This window comes from Bidens hawaiensis, unplaced genomic scaffold (genome assembly GCF_021521415.1).
Source record: "Bidens hawaiensis isolate Kalapana, Puna unplaced genomic scaffold, B.hawaiensis_p1.1 tig00001721_1, whole genome shotgun sequence".
Taxonomy (NCBI): domain Eukaryota; kingdom Viridiplantae; phylum Streptophyta; class Magnoliopsida; order Asterales; family Asteraceae; genus Bidens; species Bidens hawaiensis.
In genome coordinates, this window is record NW_027491098.1 from 2,454,664 (window position 1) to 2,482,491 (window position 27,828).

Here is a 27,828-nt window from a genome sequence, read left to right on the forward strand (position 1 = left end):
ACAGTATAGTCTTTTTAATAGCTGCAAAGGCTGCTGGGAAGCTGTCTCCAATTCTGGTAAAGTTTCTTATATATAATTTATTTTATATAAGTTTCAAGCTTTAGCTTTTTATATATAATATAACCTATATAATAAAGGAACCATTATGGGACAGCTGTCACCTTAATAATCACCCAGATTTTTATTTTCCCGCTCATTCTTTATTAGGGTTTTTCCTATTTCCTATTCCACGGGTGATTAATATTAATATTAACAAAATTCCCTTTCTATAGAAAAACCTTATTCATAATTAAGGTTCGTCTTCGCGCTAGCTGCTATGTTCATAAATTAGGGTTTTTTTCTTTATCTGGCCGTTCCGAATAATCCAAGGTTCATATAGTAAATGAACAATCGGTTCCGGATCGATTCAATTCAATTCAATAGATGAGTTCGATTACCATCAACGCCTCCTCATCTACATGTATGTGCAGGTTAACTCGGTTTCTTCCTTTTTCATTAAGATTACAAGTTGTGTTATTCTGGTTATATCGTTTAATTAATCGACTATTTGAGACCTAATTCAGGTTTCCTGCTTTAATCATGAGAGACATATTTTGGTAACATCATATCAATCAATTAATCATTATTATAACTTTTGTTTGGTTTTTTGAGACGTTTTATGACTTAGGAATATGGTAACTGTTATTTATGTTTATTGTATATCATTTTGCATTGAAATTGTTTATTTTGTAATCTTTGTTCTTTCATCCTTATGGTAGCATTGACTTTTACTGAATTAAGAGTCGCCTATGGACTTGATGAAAACAATTCTGGTATGTGGCTCTGTTTTTCTCTACGCAACCAATCCTTAAGGTTTAACATTGCATTGGCATTGGAGTCAATTTTCTCAACAATCAACTATGGTTGTATGAGTATCTCTGTTTTTAGTTTAGTAAGATTTGCTTGAGCCTTGAGAAGGTTATTATTTCATATAAAATCTTTGTTTATATACACCCCCGGCTCCTAAGACCCAGTCTCTGTATATTGATTTAGCAGTCACCATAACTTTTGTTTGTATTATTTTCTATGGATGGTCGTGTTTACTTTTAACAATAAGTATTCTCTAGAAATAAGATGCACTATGAATACAAACTTGAAGGTACTATTTAATACTTTTTGAAATGATGTAATAGTAATCAATATGCTTGGTGGATCTAATATGTCATTAAAGACTTTTCATTGCAAGCAACATTTGTTCTTGTGAAGATGTCAAAAGCCACTTTATTGAATTAATTTATAATTTTATACAAACTGTGGGATTGCTAATGCATAAAGACCCATTATGCTCATTAAATGGCTACTCCAAGTTGTTTTTTGCCAAATAATCATATTGCACTTTTGTAAGAATGATGGTTGTTGACAATGAAAAAACTCGCTAATTTATCAGTGGGTGCAAAATGCAAATCAATAACATTACAAATATTGTTAGATATGTTAGAAGCATTTTTTTAAGTCTATTTATGTGTGTAGACAAAGTCACCTAGCAACAGTATAGTCTTTTTAATAGCTACAAAGGCTGCTGAGAAGCTGTCTCCAATTCTGGTAAAGCTTCTTATATATAGTTATTTTATATAAGTTTCAGGCTTTAGCTTCTAATATATAATTTAAGTGACGAATCGGTTCCAAGTTTTGAAATTTCGGTACCGGTACCATCCCGACCTCATCCCTAATCACGACTGGGGAGGTTTATGAATTAGATCACATTGTAGTACCATGTTTTTTTAATGTTCTTACTTTTTGTCAGTAGAATAGACGTATTCATTTGTATGTAAATTGTACTTCTTTTTTAATGTTTATATTTTTTTTATTTTTATTTAAAATTTTAATGAACGTATGCTTATGTTTTTTATTAGTGTTGTTTACGTTGTATAATAATTTTTAACTTATTTTATTATATTTAAAACTATATTTATTATATCAACATTCTCACCGACAATAAATTTATAGGATTCATGCAATAATTTTATTATTTTATCTAATTTTTTTATATTTTTCAAATTTAAATTTATTTTCTCCAACCCGTGTAACACACGGGTCACTAACCTAGTCTACTATTATAATAAACAAAAATCATTGTTGTGTCACATGGCATCCAATTGTCCCATTTTTTGCCAAGTGGCATAGTTATTATTCCACTTTGAAAGTCATAAGTCATAACTATCTAATTAAAACAATTAATGAATATTTTAAACATTCCATATTAATGATTTGTCTATATAATTTTATAGTAGTATATAAAATAAAAAAGTTAGAAACAAAAGAATGTATGTAGAACTTTTGAAATTCATTTTAGTGTGTGTAAATTTGTGTTGTATGTTTTTAGTTTATTAGTGACCGATTCAGAAAGTGCCACGATTCGTCTTTACTCTGAATAATACGAAAATGGTTCATCTCATTTGATATTTTTTTACTGTTAATTCTATATAATAAACCTTCTTATATGTATTGATAACTTTTGCTAAATTGACATAGTTCAACACTCAAGGATAATAGTAGAGTGATGATGGTGCATAGCAGTACTCTTTCTTTCAGATCTACTATTATAATAAACAAAAATCATTGTTGTGCCAGTAGGAGCAACGCATAAGAACCGGTTTGGTCGGTATAAGTTAGAGCCAAAACTGTTCATTTTAAGAAAAATACTCTCTCCGTCCCCTTAAAAGTGTCATGGTTTGAAAAACACAAAATTTAAGGTAGATTGAATGAATATTTTTTTTGCTTATCAAATGACAATAATGCCATTGAAAATTGGATTTACCAATATTGTTATTGTTAGTTTATGTTTTCAAGGATAAACTTGAAAATTGACTAATAAATTTTGAAAGTGGACAATTGTAATGTGACAAACTAAAAATGAAAATATAGACACTTTTAATGGGACGGGAGAAATATTACTTTTGGTTCAGAACATGTTTTCCTTACACTTTTTTTTACCTTTACACAAAATATAAAACTCATTATAACTGTTTAGTTTTTTGTATGTCGTTGGAGTTGAATAAAGTGTGTCAAGATCATCTAAAATTAAAAGTTTAATAAGATGACATGTTTGAAACCAAAAAAAAATATGATATAATGCATATAACTTTAATAGCATTGCACTTTCTTTGTTTCTAATTTTATAACCTAAGGAATGAGTTAGAAAGTTGATTTTTCATTGGTTATGAATGGTTAATAATTTAATATCATTAAACCCTCAATTTGAATCCTTTGGTAATTTTTTTTACTGATGGAAACTCTTGCAACTGTTAATTCGGTAGTAAGATATGTTGAAACTAATAGAACAATATTTTTAGAAGCAATTTGCTTACATTTTTCAGCTCTTTAACTTTTTAAGAGTTTTGATGTGTTTTTTTGTACATGATTATTATAACTTGAAAACCATAATAATATAATAAGATAATTTATAAGATTTAATTTTTCGGTTTATAACCTAGTTGTAGATATAAAGTTAAGGCTTCAAAGTGAATTCTGGCATTCAATTGCGATGTCCATTCGAATGAGTCAATAATTTAAATAGGATAATAAATTGTGTGGCTATGAAAATTAAAAGTTGTATCGCTTAAGACTATTTCCATCAACAATCTCACAATCTCAATCTCATATTATAAAATTAATTTCTCTTTTTTCAATTTACAAAATTTAACCCACTCCAATCTTTTACTCCCATTAACAACTCAATCTCATCCTTTTTTATTAAATAAATTCAATTTATAATTAGTTTTGATTAACTATATAAATATAATTAAGTAATTATATTTTTTTTAAAATATAAAAAACTTTAAATACGATTGAAAACTAGTGGTTCAAATAAGATAATTCAATAATGGTTAAAACTAAAATTTTATATAAAAAGTACGTTTTTTAAAACAAACTTCATTTTTAACGAAATTTATACCGGAATGCTCACAAAAAAAACTAAGTAAGACTTTGATTTTAGATTTTTTTTAAAAAGTCAAATATAATAAGTTATAAAACAAAAACAAAAAAAATATATATAATTAATTGGTGAGAATAAAAAAGAAAAAAAAAAGAAAATTACATCCACTCACATTGTGACATGTGGTCACAAGTTGACCAAATTTGAGATTGCAATCTCATTTGGTCCACCGATCGGATTGGCTAATTAAATCCATTTTTTCTTTTTTTAAAAATAAATAAATTGTGAGTTTGCAATCTTGGATTGCTAATGGTCGTAGTCTAAGAATTTTTCAAATCCAAAAAATTAAATCTGACAAAGATTCTTTGATGAGTGAAATAACTAGGATGGTACCGATATCGACCTGTACCAATCCTGAAAATCACGATCATGAAAATTCAAAATATTTGTTATTTGTTCCGTATCAAAATGTTCGGTTCGATAACAGTACAGTAACGATATTTCGTGTAAAATTCGGGAAATACCAATACCTACCGATGTGGAAAACTAAAAACTTGGTACCGATTCAGTACTGATAGTACCAAATCGATACCAAAAATGCTCATCTCTAAATTAAACCAAGGATTTCTAAATTTGGTAAGTTTGCTAAATTTTCAAAATTACAAAACGAAATTAAAAACATAAATTTAAGACAAATAAGAGGTCAGGTTATTCTATAAATGGGGAGGGAGGGTAAAATGAAGTGGATTTGTAGTAAAAAAAACATTTCAAAAAATTATGAAAAGTTAATAAAAGAAACATAACTCAAAATTTAAAAAAAAACGAAAAATATAAAATTGTTTCCACTGTTTTCCTCGTTTTAAAAAAACCTCGAAAAGACACAATGTTGAGAAAAAAAAGATCATCGAGTCTTTTTATTTACTATTGCGATTTTTGTTTATTTTCGTTATTGATTGTCTTTTTTCCTTTACATTCTGTCTTTTTTTTTCTTAATATTGTGTTTTATTATTAAACATTGTGTTATGTTTTGTTTGGTATTATGCTATATTTTGCGACATATTGTGTCTTTTTTTATTCATCATTGTATTGTTTGTTCATTTTTGGCATTGTGTCTTTTTTCTCGCCATTGTGTCTTTTCGTCGTTTTTGGAACGGGATTGACGAGGGAAACATTTTGGTTTCTTAAATTTTTTAGTTATTTATTTATATTTTGAGTTATGATTTTTTTATTATCTTTTATTGAATTTTTTAGGGTTTTATAAGTAGCCATAAATCATTCTCACGCTTCTCATTTTTCTCTCCATAACTAAAAGAAACGTATATGTATACCATGACAAAAAAAATGAAATGAGTCATGCGCAACTTTTTCATACATTTTTAGGTATTTGTCTATTGCGTCAGACGAAATTTCATACGCCAGTTGACGAATAGCAGTTGTACATTTTTGCATAGTCGTGAAACCGAGTCTACCTCTTGCATCTAGTCTTTGTAGGAAAAAAAAGGATACTGATCCGGTAAATCATTTGGTAAACATATGAATAGTTGTCTACTCATTCGAAATTGACGCCTAAAATGATGTTCGTCATAAACAGGATCTTGGCTAAAATAGTGACGTACCAAAGTTTCAATAGCGCCCACTCGACCGCGAAGAAGAGGTGATTGTCTTGTTAGTCTTTGTCGCCCTTTAAATCGTTCACCAACAGGTTAACTGTTACCCTCTCGGCTTCAAAAATAAAGTCGTCTTCCTCCGAAGAGTCGGACGAAAAAAAGGAATCCCATTGCATTTTTTGTTTATAATTGGGTGTGTTGGAGAAAAATGAGTAGGATGGGTGATTTTTATGTAGTTTTTTTGGTTTGTGAAAGTGTGTACGGTTATTGGTTAATGTAAAAAGTTATTTTTTTGGTTTTTTTTAATGTTTCAACAGTCAAATTCACCCCCCCTCCCGAAATTCCCACCCAACGTTCCAATTCAGCCCAAAGAAATGGAACTTGGAGTGCGCACAAAGCTATCCACACGGTGTTGGCATCCAAAGAGTCGTTTTACATAGAAAGTATTATGTAAATGTAACAATATTCCGCGAAAGTTTTTGTAAACGCTGATAATTAAGTTGTGTTCAAGTGTAAATCCAACTGCTAGTAAGTTTCCCGGGTTCAGGGTTTTACAATATATAATGTGATGGGGCTACAACACCACTATATCCAGAAAACAAAAATCTCATATTTACTAACTAGACGTCATATGTCACTTACCCCTATATGTAGCCCCCAATACACATAGCTTTACAAAAATCTACACGAATTTATCCTAGCCGTAACGATTTATAAACCACCGTAATGCACGGGATCTTTTACAAAAACCTACACGCATCATCTCCTAGTCATAGCTGTCAACATTGGATGGTTTGTCTGGTTATAAATTAAAGAGTAGACTTGGAAAATTCTCGGTCTTCTCTAAACAATAATTCCAAACTAAACTATACCATAGAAAATACTTATAAAACACCCTCATATTATATATCTTATCTTACATATTATAACAAGAATTTTGACCTCCGTCGGGGGGTGGGTTATCGATTTGAATGTTTCCAAATTCGATAAAGAAGTCGGTTCGAGTGACCCGTTTGACATCGACAAAGTTTAACCATTTATTACTAGATCTTATGCTATTGTTTTATCATTCATAACCAGGTCACATACATAACTAATTACTTGTATCGACTCCTATTTATTAAAAAAACCATTAACTACATGAAAGACCTTCATGTAATACATTCAGAAAAGAAGTGCAGATATACAATTTAAATCAAGTTGTGAGTGTCCTCAAATGTTCCCATTAGTCTGTTTGGCATTCTAGCAACTATCTCAAATATTAAAATTTATTTTTTATTAATTTTAATCATACACGTTTTAAAACTCATTATTAACATAAACAATAATATATTATTAACATAAACAATAATATATTTTTATTTTTTTCTGACCAGTTAACATTTTTTTTTTCATATTTGTAACTACATATCTAATTTTGAGTATTTTAGTTAAAATGTATATCTAAAATAAAGATATATTAAAAAAAAAAGAATCTCAAATTAGTTTTTAGAGAAATCTGCATTTTGTCCCCCTGGTTTATATCCACATTCGATGGGTTTACCCCTAAAAAAGATTTTGCGAAGTTTGGGCCCCTATGTTTCTCCTGCGGGTTCCTCTGACTCCTACCATCAGTTGACTGACGGATGCCAAGGGCATTTTGGTAATCATCTCTTAATAATAATAATATCAAGATCTGCATCTCAATACCTTCATCTCTCTCTCTTGTTCATGTCCATCAATCAATCAAGTACCAACCACAACCACCAAGATTCTTGAATCTTGATTTTTACACATCCACTAAGATTTTTGCAGGTTTTCAATATTATGATTTTTATTATTATTATTCTTGTTTTATTATTATTATTATTCTTTGAATCTCTTTCTCTCAGTACATACATATCTATCTCTTTCATCATCATCATTTTCAACCATGTTCTCAATCTCTCTTTCTCTCAGTACATATATATATGTGTGACTGTGTGTTTGTTTGTGAATGAAAATGTTATGATGATGATAAATAAGATGATTGGAGATGACGATGATGATATAAATATATGTATGATCTTCATATTACAGATCTGAGCCATGGCGATGACCGTACCCAGACTTTTTCGTCCCGAACTTTTTCGTCAGCGCCGGAGCCATTGGGTGGGTTGCTGAACTGTCGGTGGCGGCGGTGGTTGATATGGGATTTGTTGACTTGGCGTTTCGTGAAAAAATGGGTTGTCAGAAGTCGGCAGCAACGGCGGTATGGTTGCATTTGCCGGAAAAAATGGGTGGTGGAGGATTCTCCGGTGGGTGGTGGGTGTGACGGATAAGGTGAGTATGGTGAAGGTGATTAAGAAAGACCTGCAACTTTTAGGGTTCTTTTGATTGTTGGGTTGTTGTTGATTAGAGTTGTGTTTTTGGGTTGTTGATTGAAGACGATGAAGGAGTTCATCAATTTCTGGGTTAAAGGATGAAGATGAAGAAAGGAGTTCATCATTTCTGGGTTAAATGATGAAGATGAAGATATAAGGGTAAATGGGTCATTTCAACAATTTTTAACAGGTCAAAGAAAAGTCAACTGACGGTAAGAGTCAGAGGAACCCGCCGGAGAAACATAGGGGCCCAAACTTCGCAAAATCTTTTTTAGGGGTAAACCCATCGAATGTGGATATAAACCAGAAAGACAAAATGCAGATTTCTCTAGTTTTTAAAAAGTTAAGGTATATCACAACATTCAAATTTTAAAAATCCCATTGATTTGGGTTTTGTGATCTTTACGTTTTAACAAAATTCGTTCTATAAATAAAACCATGTATCTAGTTTAATACGTATGATTTCTACAGCAAATGTAGTTTCAAAGAAATACAGCAACAAGCCAACAACTAATTTTAGTTAATAAACTAATTTTTCATTTTAAATAGTAAAATAGTATTGTACGATGACTTTCTATTAATGATGTGTGATATTTAAATTGTTAAATTGTATTGTGATTATTCATTTATTTAATATATTTTTTTTTAATTTTGAACGGCCAATAAATATAGACTGCCTAGATACTTCGTACGGGGTGACCTAATGGCAAAAGGCCACCACCAGCTAACCCAACCCAGCCGTACGAAGCCTTTAAGCGCCTCCAAGTTATTTCAAGTTACGGGGAAAATACATCCGCCCGAAGGCCGCTGGTGGTAAAACACGGCCGCCCTCATGATCGAACTAGAGATCACAAAGATCTCAGTCTTTCTTCATTGAACCACCTATGTCCCCCTAAAATATTGTAAGTGGAGTTTGAACTTAGGTCTCCATTGAGAAACTCATGTTCTCTACCACTAAACCACATTGGGAATGACATTAAATATTTTGTTTTAGTTAATTAATCGTGAAGTGCGTTATGTTGTGAAACATCTTATAAACTCATTTAGACCATGTGTAGTTATAACTATCCACCCATAGGCGTTATGCGCCAAGCGACGCCCAATCAGAGTTATTGTTTTTTACAAAAAGAGTGTGTAATCATAACTTTGCACCCCTGGGGCGTTATATGCCACGTGGCGCTCAGTCACTTTTACACTTGTTTTTTTTTTAATTTTTATTAAGAATAATCAAATAATAATAATATTTTACTAAATAAATCTTACATTAAAATAACAAAATACTTTTCTCCATCGTCTTCACCCTTCTCGTCGCGACTTCACCATTGTATTCATTGTTACCCTCGTTTTGATTCTCATTTTCATCTGGCAAACGCCGATTCATCCAAAGATGTTGGACCAAATCCCCCTTTAATGCGTTATGTATCTCTCTTGACCGCACGAAATACGAGTTTTCGAGTCTTTGCTCCATACTTGCTGGAGTTAGTGGTGGATCTGAGTCCGGTATGAAAGTTGGACATATTGTTTTTCCCTCGTCTTCGATGATCATGTTATGCATTATGATACAAGCATACATAGCACTTTTCATTCTTTCTAAAGACCATAGAAGACAAGAATTTTTAACAAAATGCCAGCGTTGTTGAAGAACCCCAAAACACCTCTCGATATCCTTTCTTGCAGACTCTTGTACTTTCTTAAAATACTGTCTTTTTTCTTCCAACGGTTCTCTGAATGTTTTCACAATAATCGCATACTCTGGATATATTCCATCACCCAGATATTACCTATGATGATAGAAATTATCGTTCGCCCAAAACGAAGCGACGGGAACGGTCCCAGATATATAAATCTCCATCATAGGCGACTGTTCTAAGACGGTTATGTCATTGTTGGAACCCGGAACACCAAAGAATGCCGACCAAATCCAAATGTCGTATGAAGCAATTACTTGAAGGCTGATCGTTGGTCCCTTTTGGTCACCTCGTGTGTATTGACCTCGTCATGCAGTTGGACAATTAACCAATTCCCATTGCATGCTATCTACACTCCCTATCATGCCGGGTAAACCATGCACCCTTGCATGGGCCTCGTAAAGAGGTTGTAGATCGCTCTAGTTGGCTCTCTCAGATAATGTGGTCCATATAGTTTCAATACTCCTATATTTTACACAAATTTTATAAAATAATTGATTAAAGTAAACAAGTGATATAAATATTTAAAAAAATGAAACGCACCGTAAAAAAAATACTCCAAGGTGTATAGAGTTGTTTTATCGGCCATCTTTAAATACTCGTAGTTGATGTCGGCCGTGTTTTCGTAGGTGAGCACGCGTATGGCTGACGTAAACTTCTGAATAGCGTGAATCCTAGCGTCACTCGACCGTCCGACTTTTTGCTTAAAGTAATCAAGCTCACACTCCAAATTATTGGTGATGCGCATAAATAAATTTTTAGACATCGGAAAGCAAAACCTAAAGGTCTTCGGGTTCTGGTATCTCGGCGACTCACCGAAGTAATCCGCCATCAACCAGTTGTTGGCTTCGACACGATCTCGTTCGATATATGCTCTTTTTGAAATAGTGGGGGGGTGGAGGAGAGCTAACAGAATTCATAGAAGTTGTCGCAAGCACAACCTCACTCGTAACCGCCTCTTCCTCCGCGTCGTTTTCAGCTTGTCAGTCGGGCCTGAAAAATTGATTATATGTAGAAGTAGGAGAATCCATTTATAGGAAAGTTGGTGTGAAGAAATATAAAGTAGAAAGAAATATTTATAAATTTGGTGAGTTTTGATTGGGGATGAAATTGGTCAATATAATATATATAAATATATATATACATATATATATATATATATATTACAACGGTTATATGACCGTTGGGAGAGTTGAAATTGTTTTTTTTTAAGTTTCTAGCCATCTCACGTTATACCCAAAACGCCGGGGGACGGGGGGGAGGTGCCCCCGGCATTACAGCTCAAAACGCCAGGTATAACGCATGACTACGGACGATCTTATTGTGAGATATCTAACTATCTATATAATTGTCTACCATAAAATCCTATGTGTCACTCTCACATTACTCCTCACCCTTCTTAAAGCCACCATATTGTTTGATTTCTAAATGGAGAGATATCATTGATTTACTCTTATAAAATTCGCGGGTCACGGGTATAACTATTGGATCCTCCTGAACCGGATATGAAATAACCCGTTTCTTCACACATGATATTCATTCTAAACCCTAATATTCACAATAAACTGCTTGGGCCATGGAACGAAATCGCTGCATCTCTTCATCTTTCATACTTCCACTTTCCACCGTTACCTAATTGATTCTTGAACCCTAAATCTGTTTCTCAGTTCTTTCTTGCAATTGAATTTGGAGCCCTAAGGTTAGTATTGCATTCCGTTCTTTTTTATTTGCAATTCTGGTAGAAGGTATGCTCCCCTAAATTGATTTGCTCAAACTTAACATCAGTTATTTGTTCAGATTTCGTTTGAAGATTCATCAATCGACTGCATTCATGAAGTTTCTGTTTCCCCTATCGTTAGTGGTCTTGATTGGACTTCTTCTTCAGAGGTAATCACGATAAAATGTTGTGTCATTGGATTGTGCGTTGGTTAACCTAATTTGGACTGATTCAGTTGGAGAAATTTGGATCTATATTCATGTATGCTTCATACAAACTCTAAATGTATTTCATATTGTATTTTGTTAGGAATTTATTAAAAAAAACAAAACCCTTCTTTGTTCAATTTTATAATACTTTAAATTTAATTCTATTATGACTACATATATTCATGTTTACTTTATTTTAATTTTAGTTTTAGTTTTAGTTTTTGGTTTGGGTATTAATCGTAATTGACTTGCAAAGACACTTTTAGGGTCAAATACATCAAGAGTTAAATTTTGATTCAGAATTTGCTTGAAATAATTAAATCAAGCTGATAGCTAAATCTTGTGGATCTTGCTGATTCAGAAAACATATGACATTATGTGGCAAAAGAGATATAATATTCAGAGTTTTATATTTTAAAATCAACCTTTGAATTCATCAACATTGCAGGGAAGAGCAAGGGAAGCAGGTGAGATAAATAAGAGGTTGCTTAAATGTGGTCGTGTATTAAATGCAGTGATTGATCAATCGGGATATGTTCCATACAGGTAATACTTCTTTACTACAAACATTATAATGTTAACTGTAAATTAAACTTTTTCCTTGAATTTATGTTAGCATGGTACTAAAACATCATGGACAGCAAATTAACAAGGTTGTTAAGAGGTTCATTAGGATGGGAAACGTAAACATGCATAATAGATTAATAGCTAATGTGTCAATGAGGTGGATTTTTTACCTTACCATTTTACTTCAAATTATATAAATAGATTAATAGCTAATGTGTCACTAAGGTGGATTTTTTACCTTACCATTTTACTTTAAATTATATAAAAGAGTTGACGACTTGACGTCCCCCACCACTACATTACACAAAATCTTAACAATTTTCGTTTTGAAGTCATGTTTTTATTTAGAGTGTACGCTAATAAAATGTCTTTTGCTTTTATGCTTTAGCGGTCAAGTCATTAAAAAAATAAAACATATATATTTGGTGTTTAAACATATGTATTATGTCTTTGCTTGCATTATAGAAGTTAAGAGAAACTCATTGCTAGAATAATGCTCTAAAGTAATTAAACGAACTGTTAGCCAATACCAAAACCTAATTGAAGCTTGCATGACCTCTCTTCATGCTTTGAATACTATGTTTCTTCATATGCCTTTCATATTGAGCCAAATGTTACTAAGTTACTTACAGATAGACATCATTCATTAATGGTCATGATTATATGTGTGTTTGAAATCAATTCAGTGAAGTAAAAATATAGTTAATGTTATAAAAGAAGTTAAAAAAGAAATATAAACTATGACTGGAAATTAGCATGCAAATTATACGAAATTAAATGCTCAAAATCTAATGTGCAGTAGCATTGAGTCAATGGAAACACTAGAACATGAGGGATACAACACATAAGTGTCTATGAATCAATTAATGTATAAACTAAGATCAGATCTGATTATTGTTTTTTTAATGTTTTCGTTGCAGGGGCAAACATGTCGTTTTGTTTACAACAAACTTGCAGAAGTTTGATTATAGAAATATGGGATTTAGCACACTCAAGGTGCGCAATAGAGGTGGAATAGTTATTCTATTTACTGATTATGAGGTAAAAATTTAAAAAATTGTTAGTAGAAGATCTCAAATAACAATTGTATTAATTTGTTTTTAACTAAATGCAGCTTTCTTAGGATAAATTAAATCCAAGGTTGGAGCAAATCAACACCTAAACAACCTAACAAACCAAGTCACGATAAGTTTATACTTTATTTATCATTATAGTTCATATATCTAAAAAATGGATTGGTCAATTAAAATTTGATCCATACCGTAATGTACTGTGACTGGGTGAATAATGAGGATAATTTTGGATTGGTTTAATGGTCTATTCTGGCAAGATTATTACACTGTGAGGCTGTGAGCTCTTTAATTTTGGTAATAATGAGAATATACAAATCTAAATCCATAGATATATCATATATGAATACAACCCGTCAGAAACATGATAACGAAATGCTTATCACCAAGAATAGTGGGTTCGATTTCACGATCAATATCATCCTTAATGCCATAGTCTATAGCTCAGCTAATTTAGAAGTACAGGCCTGAACAGACTGCCCATGTGTCATCTTCTTTGATGGGTTGGATTCTTTAGCTCTAGCCGGATGTGTTCCGATGAATCTAGGGAGTTATGGACTTCATGATCAATATCCATTAAAAAGTGCAATTTCGAAAAAATTACTTAAGAGTCGATCGATTTAGGTAGTGTTTTTGCCTAAAATGGGTAAAATAGTTTAATAATTTGGATAGGGAACGGTTATAAATGGATTGATATCCAGGTTTATATTTTACTAAATACTAAATATAGTAACATGTGTTTATGTGTATGTAACCCTACGTATCTTGCAATTGGATGTAGATATCTTTTTCGGTTGCAATGTTTCGCTAGGGGCGTGATAGCAAGCTATGGTTCATACATGTTCATTTTGAAAATGATTATAGTGCATTTTTCAATACTGAACTAGGGGTTGCTCAATTTTTAATACTGAACAAAAGCTCAAACTTGATTTTGTTCGGAGATTTGGCAAACTTTCTTATTGTCCAAGTTTACGATTATTTGTTTGTAATTACATGTATGATATTATTATTTATTGATATACTAACTGAGAATTATTGTGTTATGCTATATGGTAGATGCATTCGGCGGCAATCCTTACCAGGGAACCAATTGTGAGTTTAGTAGCTAACAATCGCAACAAAAGACAGGATTAAGATGGGATTTATACTTTGTTTGGTGGTGTTGAATCACCATATGTTGGCAAGGTATTATTATATCATTTACCATTTTACAGTTTGGTTCTTGATTTGATTAAATTGTAATTGGTTGGAATAATAAAACGAAATCAAATTCAGTTTTACCTTTAATTTTTAGAAAGTTGTGGAATTAATAATATAATATATATTTGGTTAGAGATAATGATATTGTCGTATTTGTGTTGTACCCGTGTGTATTGTTCATTGTTGTTACTTTTCTATTAATGGTTTCTATGTCCGTAAGCGGTTTGACTTCTCAACATTTGTTAAGCTGTTTATAGTAAAAAAATATAATAACTCCACACAAAATTTCTAACCCAATGTCTTCATTAATGTGCTTGCATTCTTATTGTTGCCAAATTTATTAAATATTGAGAATGTAATATGTGTAGTGTAACTCTAACATAACATAACATAACATAACATAGTTTATACATTCATCATTCATGTATCATTTAGTTTTAATACATAAACATATCATACAAGAAATATATATATATATATATATATATATATATATATATATATATATATATACATATATATATATTTACAATAATAATGACAATAAAACTAAAGTAACCGGCGTGGCACGCGGGCTAAAAACTAGTATATATATAATATAGATATAAACGAAAACATAAAAATCTTATGTGTCGCGATATGGTCGCTTCCCCTTTTTATCATCAAACTCCAAGTATATTATAAATTTCCATACAATAAATAAATTTAAACTCAAAAAAGTATATAAATATAAAAAATAAGTAATGTAGAACAGCCCTCGTAATACGGGGGATAAAAACTAGTGTGTGTATATATATATATATATTGTTAAATTTGTATTTGATTATTCATTTATTTATTAAATATTTTATTTTAGTTAATTAACCGTGAAGTTGATTATGTTGTGAAGCATCTTATAAACTAGGGTCGTGCAAATGAGTAGAGCCGAGCTCGGGTTTGGCTTATTTAACTTACACATAGCTCGAGCTCAGCTTGTTTCAAGCTATATTTTCAAAGCTCGAGCTCGGCTCGTAAGTAGATTTTCAAGCTCGAGCTCGGCTCATTTACTATTTATCAGTTATGTTTTATATACTTATAACTATTTTTGTATATTTTTTTCTATTACAACTTTATGTATAAAATAATATATATTGTTTAGTTTTTTTATTTACTTTTTCATAACATTTATGTATATTAATTAAGGGTTGAGTTATAATAAGAAGATTAGTTTTCCTACGAAGGATAGGATATAATCTTGTCCATTCATTTGAGAATTGAATTGTTGAGATTAGATTAGAGAGATCATCAAGTGTAAAATAAGGGTAAGGGCATAATAGGGATAACACATTTGTTGACTTTCTCTCTCCACATGCAATGCACATGTCAAATTCCCCCATCATTTTAAAACGTCCATAACTTTTTTATACGACATTTTTTTTTCAAAACAACTTCACCATAAAAACGAGTGTTTTTTTTATCTTTTATATGAGTACCATATTGCTTTATAAAAATAAAAAAAAAATCATGGGTTTTTTACAATGTGTGTTTTACCAAAATTGTGTTTTACAAAATTGTGTTATACAAGTGTGTTTTATTTTTTCATAGTGTTTTTTGTATTGTGTTTTTTATATTGTGTAATTTAATTGTGTTTTTCATTGTGTTTTTGTCATTGTGTTTTATTTTCGTAGTGTTTTTTCCATTGTGTTTTTTTCATTGTGTTTTTCCATAGTGTTTTCCTTTGTGTTTTATTTTCCGGCGAAATTTCCGAAGACTTTTCCGGCAAGGTGGTAGCGGTGGATGGCGGTGGGCAATGGTGGTTATAGGAGATGAGTGAAAATTTAAGTGGGTTTTAATTAAGTGGGTTTTTGTAATTAAATTAAATGGGTTTTCAATATTAGGTAGTAGACTAAAATACCCTCCTTCCTAGCCTTCTTAGGAAAAACAAACTTCTTATTTGAACATTTCTCTATTAATTAATAATTATTAAATATATTTAAAAAAAAATTATATAAATGACAGGCACATTTAGGTATGCGAGCCGGCTCGAGCTCGATAAGTGAAGCTTGAGCTCGGGCTCGGGCTCGTTTATTAAACAGGCTTACTTTTAGGCTCGAGCTCGATTAAACTCGGCTCGATCGAGCATTTTAACGAGCCGATCTCGAATATCTCACGAGCAACTCGTCTCTTATAAACTCATTTATTATGACATGTTTATTTATTTTCATGTTCCGAAGTTCTTTCATGTGACACATAAAATATACCCTTTTGTCACAAATATTATTCTAACAATTTTTAGAATGGCTAACTCATACGCTGTCTAATACTACTAATAAATTTACATATCTGCGTACCATAAGACAAGAAATCTTACACCAAATGAAAAACATCATATTACGAACATTCATACCGCGAGGCCAAAGCCCTTTGGCTATTATTCAACAATTAACCGGTAAAACAGAGCACCACAAGAAGACCCATCCGAAATCAAATAAAAACAACACTGATATATATACACAAGAAGTTAAGGATTCAAGCAACAAGAAGACCTTCTGGCGATCACTTTTCACAACTGTAGGGGTATGGTACTAAACCCGGCTTACGACCTTTCACAACCTGGGCCTTCAAGTGACGTTAGTTTGCAAGTCCGAAGACCAACATTGTATGCTTTTTGTCCGGCAGCACAATTTGATTGGCCGCTGCAAGCTGGATTAGAACTTTGTAAACTATTATAAGACAGCGTGGGAGGATGTGATGGTGTATCCAGAATCCGCCTGTGCTCTTCTGTATCCATCATAAACTCTAGCTCATCTTCCACAAAAGCCTGGCAGGCCGCCGTGGTACTACCGTTGCAGGGTGCAATCGAACCCTCACAGTCTTTGATCATTATGATCAGGAGAATGATTGATAGCCAAAATATGATGGTAGTAGTGTAGCAGATCGGGCTTCGTCTATCGAACATCTTGGTTTTCTTGTAGCTAGCTGGTGCCCCTTCATTGCTTCTTATAAAGATTGATGCATTATTGCATTCTCGGTTAGTGGTTGGGACTTGGGGCCCTGGATGGTGGCATGCAGCAAACTTTTAAAAGGCTATTGTCAAGCCTCTATTAAATGAGTCACGTCCTGACATGCTACTACAAACTTTAAGATGCTAAGAATTGTGGGGTTCGTGACCTTTGGGACCTTGTTTCCGGCCATTGCACATGGGCTTCGTTTTCATTGTCGTTTCTGTACAAAAATGTTAATACTAGATATTATCAAAGTCTAAGTATGTTACTAACCGAATAAAAAGTACACGAGAGGTTAGCCTTTTCTTTTCTTTTCTTTTTTTTTTAATCAAAATTGAGAATTTGTAACAATTTTAGTTACATTGGTAATGGTTCGATAACTAGAATTGTGAAACAGTTTGGGACCGCAAGAACTGAATCGGAATCGAAAATGGCCGAATAAATAAAACCAGAACCTATTATAGTAAACCAGCTCGGTTCCAGAACCAATAAAATCGGTTCTTGCTAATTTGTTATGTGCCGGAACCGGTTCGTTCGTTTATTTATCACATGGGTTTTGCAAACTTTGCTAGTTGCAAAAACAAGTTAATTTAAATAATTTCATGTCATCTTTCACGATAAAACTAATTTATATTACAACAAGAATATCCATTGTATTTTTTATTAAAAACTAATTGTTGAAGTTAAATAAACATTAGTGACGATAAAATAAAGAAATATCATATCATAATATATTATATTACCTTAAAAGCTTGGATCAAAGTTGATCTTGGCCGTTAAGTATTGAATGCAAAGAAGAAATATTTTAAAGTAAAGAATGATTGAATTGATGCCGGTTAATAAGTTACCCTATCAAAATAGGGATTTTAATGTTATTTATAAAGTTTTTTGATATTCCGGTTATTCGGTTCCATGTTTAGAAACTTCGGATTTACCCGGAACCGAACCAGGAACCGTTTAATGCAAATTATGAGAACCGAGAACCGTAAGGTAACACACGCTCGCGATTCTAAGGCACTAGTTCGGTTCGCCGGTTCCTCGGTTCTAACAGTTCCGAACCGTTTCTTGCTCACACCTGTCAATAATAAATATGAAAGTTTGGGTGTAACCATTTCAGCTACGTGCGGTATTAGAAATTATAACTTTGATAGCAAAACCCGCCACTACTAAATTTCAAAGCAACCACCAACCTCTAGTTTCACTACCAAACCTCAAAATCACTTTCGGCCTCTAATTTACTACCGAACTGTAGCAACTTGCAAAAATCATTTTCAAAGTAACTTTTTGCCATCAAATGCATTTGATGTGTTTTCGATAAAGTACCTTTAAGGTGATATTGAAGATTTCCACACCAACCCCGTCTAGGGGTGTTTCCCTTTGGACCTCACACTGGGATAACCATAGACTCGCCAAGGGGCGGATGCTCCTTTGAACCGCCTCTCGATATATAATGAAGCTGTAGAGGTTTCACAGTATCGAAGCCACAATTGTTTTGGACATGTGTATACTCCACGTCTTCTACCTTGTACCAATTTATATTGTGAATTCTCATTTGATCACAATGAATCTCGATTACCATATAGTCCACTGACACTAAAGTCACTTACGTTCCTCCCTTTGTCAGTGTAATTTTCGATTCACTTAAAATTGTGATGTCATATAAAACAAACTCATCCGTTAATGAAAATGTCAATTGTATTTTCATCTAGGTGTATTCGTTTTTATTAATCTCAACTATCATCTTTTGGTCATTGACGTTCCCAACTAACAAATTGGCTAATAACGATCTCACATTTTGTCATATTTGTTCTGCGGTCCGCAAATAACAAAATGCTAACTTCGTTATTCGTAGGTTGCCGGAAAAACGTTTTTTTTTGCCAGAAAACTCACATTTTTTTCATAAAAGACTTAACATTTCCGCCTGAAACATCTTTGTAACCTTAGATCAGACCTTTAGGAACCTTTTTTTTGTGAAAACCCCAATTATTGAGGTCATCGGAACCCTAGAACCGTCGTCGGAATCGGTTGATGGTGCTTAAATGGTGGTAGTTGGTTGGTGGTTTGTTAGTCGGTGGTCGTTGCCGGTTCCAACAAACGAATTGGTTGATAACGATCCCACCTTTTATCATATTTGTTACCAACGGTTTGCAACTAACAGAATTTTAAAGTCGTTACTTGCATGTCGCCGGAAAAATGTTTTTGGTCAAAAACCCACATTTTCCAGAAAACTCAACATTTTAATCTCAAACATCTTTGTAACCTTATATCAGACCTTCAAAAATTGTTTTCTAGAGTAAGCTTTTATTAAAAGGAGACAAATGTTGGATGGTTCTATTATTGTTAATGAAGTACTGAAGTAGTACAATGGTACAAAAGGAAGGAAAAAAGTTTAATGTTGCTAAAACTCAACTTTGAGAAAACATATGATTTTCTTAGTTGGAATTATATGGAGAGGATTATGGAATTTATGGGTTTTGAAAAGCGAAGGATAGGATGGATTAGAGCTTGCCTTTATTCGGCTAGGGCTTCAGTTTTAGCCAACGGAAGTCCGGCAGCTGAATTTGGATTACTTAAGAGGGCTTCGACAAGGAGATCCTTTGAATCACTTTTTATTCATTTTGGCTATGGAAGGGCTTCACGTGGCGATTGAGGATGATGCCTTAGCAGGTATCAGGTATGTTTAAGGGAGCTAGAGTTGGTCGTCCATGTACTCATTTATCCCATTTGATATATGCTGATGAAGTGATAATTTTGGGGGAATGGGATCTCGAAAATATTAAGAATATTTTAATTGTCTAAAATTGTTTTAACGAATTGTTTTAACTTGTTTTCTAGGCTGAGAATTAATCTGAAAAATCTTATATTTATGGTCTTTGTGAATCAGATAATGAGATTATTGACTTCGCCTCGATTTTAGGGTTGCAAACCGGGAAGGTTTCTTTCATTTACTTAGGACTTCCAGTTGGGGTTAACCTTGCCTACTACATACATGGAGGTGGCGGTTTGTTAAGAATCATAACGAGTTTGGATGAGGGTGATTTCAGCTAGAGATGAACAAATTCGGTACTGGTACCGGCATCGATTGGTATCGATACCGATTTAATACCGTCGGTATCGAATTGGAACTAGTTTTGAGTTTCGGTATCGGTACCGGTATTTCCCGTTTTTTCTACCTTTAATACTGGTACGAACCGAAGATTTCGGTATCGGTACTGTTACCAAAAATTTGTGCTTTTCGGGACTATGATTTTAAGGACCGGTACGGTACCGATCTCATCCCTAATTTCAGCTATTCATGGAGAGGGGACATGTATCATTAATGGCTCTTAGTTGGGTAAGGTGAATGGGATTTGGGCACAAAATGTTTTATCTACTAACTCTCTCGATGATAAAAATATTATTCCCGTAGATATTTTGAAGGAAAAAGCGGGAAATGAGAGAAAGACTGAATTTTGGAATGAGGTTTGGTTGGGATCTGTTACGTTAAAGGATAGATTTTCAAGGCTTTATAATTTGGAGCTGGAAAAAAGATGTTATATTTCGGATCGATTTATTGATTCTTATTGGGTGTGGAATTGGCGTCGTAGGCCAAGATGTGGGGACTGAATAAAGCCCACCGGAGATTCTGTTAAATCTTCTCCAAACTGTGGAATGGTTTTCGAACGAAGATAAATGGGTATGGGATTTGGCTGTTGATGAAGATTTTGTTAGGTATTAAACAGAGTCAGTACGCAGCGGAAAACACAAACACACACGCACAAACGAAAGCAATAAATAAGAGACACGAGATTTTACGTGGTTCGGTCAACGCGACCTACGTCCACGGGCTGCAACTAGGATATTTTATTAAGCACAGTACAAAAGATTACAATACATGACTAGGTATATATAGATAACAATTAGGTTTGATAGAGTAGGGACCAAGAAAACTCCAAATGGGCCATCCTCCATAATTAAACGGGCCACCCCCTTTTGTCTTCTAATCGTCAACCAACGAACCCAACCCAAAGGCCTTCACTAATCCTAACAATCTCCCACTTGAAGGCCTTGCGATAAACTCTAGCCCGCCATTCAAGTACAAAGCAACCCAGTCATCAGTAATATCAGTAATCTTTATTAACAAGTCTTCCAATCTTCCAGTTCCCATAAACAAGCTAAGAATTACCACCTTGTTGCAGCAACCCCCTTCAACATCAAGTACCATAAGGGCCAGTTGAAGCTCCACCGAGCCCCAACTCATCAGCCGAAACTGATCCGTCCTCTATCTCAACTGATACGCACGATCCACCAGATCCAGAGATAACCCGGAACCACTACCACTCTCCTCTTTCAGCAAGAGTTCCCTAGAAAAGATTTTATCAATCGGAATAACGGTCTTCAAAACCCAACGTTGTTCTGTAACTGTTCCCGGAACACAACCCGCACTCCCACTGTCACCAAACCCCTGACTTGTTTTAGACCTCCAACCCCGCTCAGCTTGAATCACCTTGGCACCAGGCTCTACTCTTGCAAATTGAACCTTATTTGCCCGGCCCTTCGACTCAGCGAACCCGACTTTGTTTTGAGGGACGGTCATAGTTCCCTCAGTAGGCACCTGCACCATGTATAATTAACCATACCTGTTTCCACGAGCAATAACCATATTACCTTTAGTTACTTTCCATTTACCTCCACCGAACTTTACTTCCATGCCTAGTTCATCCAGTTGACTAACAGAGATAAGCCTTCTCTTCAACTATGTAATAACCCTAACATTCTTCAAGTTCCAAACGGTTCCCAATGGAGTTACCAAATTAACATCCCCCATGCCTGTAACATTAAGAACATCACCATTAGCAAAATGTACCTTCCCAAAGTTACCAACCTTTAGATTCACCATCGTCTCCCCGCTGTGCGTAGTGTGAAACGAATAACCGGAATCCATGACCCAAGAGTCCACCATGCTATCCACACTGCAAAATAACGCCTCGCCATCACTGACGCCTTCATTAACCTGTTCAACAGTGTTCACCTCAGCAGCCTTTCCCTGTAATCTGTTTGGACAATCACTCTTAACATGTCCAACTTCATTACACCTCCAACACTTCACATTTTTCTGAGTTCTAGACGAACTCCACCCCCGACTCCCACTGCTCCTGTTATTTTCCTTTCCCCTGCCAGCATAAAACATACAAGAAGATGATCCTCCACTCGTGCTTTTCCGGCGAACGTCTTCACCCAACACAATGTCTCGGACCCCCTCAAATGTCAAACCATCAGCCCCCGCAGAACTAGTAATAGCCGTTACAGTTCCAGACCAACTATCAAGCAAAGAAGATAACAATATAACAGCTTGAGTCTTATTATCCAACTTCATGCCCATGGAAGCTAACCTTGACATTATCGAGTTGAAATCATTAATGTGACCCGTGACTGAACTTCCCTCGTGCATCCTTGTCATAAACAATTCCCTCATCAAGAACACCTTATTGGCTGCAGACGGTTTTTCATACATATTTGACAGAGCCGCCATCATACCACGAGCCGTGGTTTCTTTCATAATATTAAATGCAACGCTCCTTGTCAAAGCCAATGTAATTTTACCTTTAGCCTTCTTGTCCTTTGAGTTCCAAATTGCTTCTTCGGCTTTATCCATTTTATCCGGCTTTTCTTCCAATACCATATCCAAATCATGTTCCCCAAGTAACGCCTCTATTTGCATTTTCCACCATGCAAAATCAGTCCCGTTAAACTTGTCGATTCGAACCTTCCCGTCTTCAGACATTGCAAACGAGAAAACAGAGAAAAAAAACCAATAAACAAAACTCTAACCCAAAACCCGAAACCTTTCTTGCACCTCGAAACTCCTGTCAACAAATACCTGAACCACACAATCAAAGAAAACCCGAATAACAATACCCGAACAATAACCCGATACTTAAATCACCCAAACCGAAACAAACAAACCCTAACAGACAGAACTTTAATAAGAAAACAAGAACGAATACACCTGTCTCTTGTCTCTCCTGATGTTGGCTGAAAGAAAGGTTGTTGTTGCCCACGATTCACGGTGGTGAACAAGCGTCAATATTTGAATCTGAATCGGCAACTGGAGCAGGTAACACCCGTGCTTCCCTTTGATTTACGATGGCAGCGTAATTCCGACAGATAATAACGTCTCCAAGGGTTTGACAAAAAAACCCTAAACACTTGAGAAACAAGAAAATATTTTTTCTTTCTACCGCGTCAAACAGCCACCCACCAAAAACAAATAAAACTAATTTGTTTTATAATTTGGTGCCTTTTTTTTTCTTGCAAATCACGATAAACCAAAAAGGAATATGTGCAATTCCTTTTTTATTTGACCAAGTGAAATAATTAACCCAATTCGCTCATTAATTATCGTGCACAAAAACAAAAAAGAATTCCAGGGGTTTTACGAGCAGAGGCTACAAACCGAAAATATTGCCGCTCTCGTCTCCGTGCACTGGTGTATGTAACAAACCTTCAGCTCTGATGCCACTTGATAGGTATTAAACAGAGTCGGTACGCAGCGGAAAACACAAACACACACGCACAAACGAAAGTAATAAATAAGAGACACGAGATTTTACGTGGTTCGGTCAACGCGACCTACGTCCACGGGCTGCAACTAGGATATTTTATTAAGCACAGTATAAAAGATTACAATACATGACTAGGTATATATAGATAACAATTAGGTTTGATAGAGTAGGGACCAAGAAAACTCCAAATGGGCCTTCCTCCATAATTAAATGGGCCGCCCCCTTTGTCTTCTAATCGTCAACCAACGAACCCGACCCAAAGGCCTTCACTAATCCTAACAGATTTTTTGGTGAAGTCTCTCTGTATTTATTTGATGTATTCTCCCTGATAATTCGAAGCCTACTAGATGGATTCGGTATATTCCCATGATGGTTAACATTCATGCCTGAAAGGTGTTATTAGACCGGTTATATACGAGGAGCAATTAGCGTTAGAGGGGTATTGATATTCTGTCTATACTTTGTCCCTTATGTGAAACGGAGGGAGAAACTTGGCCTCATATTTTTGGTAATTGTGCGATGGTAGATGATATCTGGATAATGATCGGGATGTGGCTGGAGGTTTCTTGGCCGGTTTCCAAAGTTCAGGTGGATATGTGTGCTTGGTTGGACTCTTCTATTGTTAAACAGAAAAAAGATTTGGTGGAAACTATTATCTTCTCGTGTTGGTGGTTTTTCTGGAGGCATCGAAATGAGATCGTGTTCATCAAAAATGATCTCACTAAGGAGCCACTTCTTGATTCCATTATGGCAACGACGTTTTTATGGGTTTCGAGTAAAAATGTAAATTTAAAATTAACTGGACCGAGTTGTTGAATAACCCACTCCTTGTTATGTATTCCCTCCAGCTAGTTATTAGTCGCTGGTTGTCGCGTTATTTAATCCTAATTTGCTGGTAAAAAATTGGTTTCTAATAAAATCCCCCAATTATTAAGGTCACCAGAATTGTCGGAATTGGTTGATGGTGCTCAAGTGGCGGTGGTTGTTTGGTCGTGAGTCATTTGGTAGTGGTGGCGTTCAGATTGAGTTTTCATGCAAAAAATGTGACTTTTCTGGGCGATCTGCTGGTAACGACGTTAGGATTCTGTTAGTCTCGGACTGTTGGGAACAAATATTTAAAAAGATGGTACCGTCAACAGCTAACTCATTAGTTGAGACCGACATGAACCGAAAGATGATAGTTGAGATCAATAAAAACCATACACATTCATCTTAGTATATTACATGTTCCAAATATTTGGATAGCGGGGCTTCACTAAGCATCTACATGAATCGACTTGTATCCTTTTCCTGATCAAAAGTCCTAAAACATCAGTTTGAAGTTCGGAAAAACTTAACGCGGTTAAATTTTTTTTAAACGGGGATTCAATGAAAACAAATAGTGTAAAAGGTGGGACCGGTGACAGCAATTTTCTAAGATGTGATTATTGTCAGTCAACCTAAAAAAAAGTGTGATTAATAAAATCCAATTTTCTTATATCTTTTATAACCCAAGAAAATAATAGGGTCACAATAAAGATGGTTGTATAGATTATTCAAATAACTAAGCAACGCTTATGTTCAAGAAATATGAAATCCGGAAAAAACTAAAATTTGAATCGAAACCAAAACCTAAATAATCCGATTTGAATTCTTATTTGGATATTTGAAACGGATCGATCGGAATATTCGAATAACTAATTCAGATTCGGATATGGATTTCAAAAAATTATGGATAGTACGGATTATTCAGATATATGAATAATCAAAATATATAACATGTTATTAGTGTATACAGCCAAGTCCATTAACATTTACAATAACCTTATAACCATAACTTTACTATTTGTTAAATCAACCTCACACTCCATAGGCACATCGTTATACTTTTTGACACTACCTAACTTCCTTGTTCATGTAGTGTTTTATTTTATTTTCAACTTTTGTATATTTATTTAATAAAACTTAAGTTTGTATATTTGTTACACTGATTATTCGGATTATCGGAATCCGATCCGAATTCAATTCAGATCGGATTCGGATCAGATAGGAATGTCCCTAATTCGGATCATATTGGATTTCGGATATGGTTCTAAAATTTTCAAATTCGAACAATCCGAAACCTGTTATCCGATCCGATTAACACCCCTATCTACGATGCTTGTTGATTATTTTAAGCTATTCTTATATATAAAATCCTCATTTAGATCGTTGATTTTAATTTTCACGGTTCTGGTATCCGACACCATTTGTGCATCTCTATCTTCTTTAACCACCACCCTCTAGCTCTCTTGGTCATGGTTAGATGTCAATTTGGTCGGATTACATTGTTATGGTAATATGACTTTTTCAACAAAGTGGCTTAGGTAGTTTTATACATCAAACATACCCTTTAAGCTACTTTCGACTCAATCGATCAGTTGCACATTTGCATATATTAGAACTTTCACATCCCATTTCCTATTACTAAAATTTGACTAAAAAATATAATTCCTTAAATTATCATTCATTTTCTAAAAATTTCTCACAGGCGACATCTCATTCCATGTTGCTGTACTAAATTATTATTATTATTATTTTTCTTTCATTTACAATATTCACCACTAACTATTTTGTTTTACTATATTCTTCTTGAATTTCTAATAAATTTTTATAAAATTTTGACCATCTAATCATTGTTTTTGGGTTATAGGTTAATCAAGTCAGGTTAATCCAACAAGGATGAAAATGAATGAAAATGAAAGGGATCAAGATTTGGCACATTGGAGACACAAAATAACTAGAATCAACCCATTTATCAATTATGCTAAAACTAAAAAATATGATATAGTGTTTAAAGAAAACATTTAAATTACAAAGTTTACAAATCAAGTAATCTGAAAATTGAAATAGCAAGCTGTTTATTTAAGAACCCTTAACAAATGATGCTACTTTTAATTTCTACATCAGACTTGATAAGAGACATGCATGAATAAATTGGAAGAGAACAAAACAAACCCTTCAAATATCACATCACTTTTGGCCTTAATTAAAAGAGAGACTATATTTTCACATAAAAACCAAGCATTGCACATCAACATAAAGTAGCCAACTAATAATGTAGAAGTATGTAGCATCGAAAAAGATGAAGACTATATTTTCACATAAAAACCAAGCATTGACAGGTGGAAAAGATCAACATGCAAGAAAGAGTTAAATGTCATTTTAGTATCTGTGGTTTGTTCAATTACACAACATTAGTATTGTTTTTAATATTTTGTAAATGGCTACCTCATGTTCATAAAACTTGCCATTTTGGTACATTTTTTTAACTTCGTCTATTTTATTTTCGTTAATGGGTAAATTAGTAATTTCATTTATTTTCTCTTTTCTTTCCATTGATCAGTCACCATGTTCATCCTCAATCTTCCATTTCTCAATTTGTTCCACCATATCAATCAGTTGCAGATCTGCTATGAGCACCACCGATAGCGGTCGTGTCTTCATCTCCTACAATTTAGCTTTTGGTAACTTAACAACCAACAAACGTTCTCGTTGATACCTCCCATAACTCAATCCCGTCATCTAAATAGTCCGAATTTTACCGAACAATGGGAATCTTCTCCAAAACGTCGTCGTATAGCTTCAAAATAACCAAACCGGGTCGGATCTGGCAATCGAAGACGAAAAATGGTGCAGCCCCTTCATTCCGCCTCTCCCCTTCTATCTCAAATCAGATCTACATGTGGTGGTCCCCAAATGTTAGTGGTGCTGTGATAGATGACTGACGGGTGTGGTGGTGGATGGTTGGGAAGAAGGCGGGGAACAATTCCGGTGGGGATAACGAGTGAACTGAAATTACAGTGGAAGAGTTGAGCGGAGTTGGTGTGGTGCAGGGACCGCGTGGTGGCAGAAGATAGCAAAGTCCTACAACAATAATATCAGGGTTCGAAGATTTCAAGAAGGGGATTTGGTTCTCCAAAAGGCTTTTCAGAATACTACAAATCCTACGGATGGAAAGCATG

At 34.1% G+C, this 27,828-nt stretch overlaps 1 long non-coding RNA gene across 1 annotated transcript; it reads left to right on the forward strand.

The window, feature by feature from the left end:
- The first annotated feature begins 10,905 nt into the window (after positions 1–10,905).
- LOC143595389 (uncharacterized) lies at positions 10,906–14,251 on the forward strand. Its single transcript, XR_013146517.1, has 4 exons — positions 10,906–11,440; positions 11,928–12,025; positions 12,967–13,087; positions 13,161–14,251. It is a non-coding gene; the product is annotated as an uncharacterized LOC143595389 (long non-coding RNA).
- Positions 14,252–27,828: the final 13,577 nt, after the last annotated feature.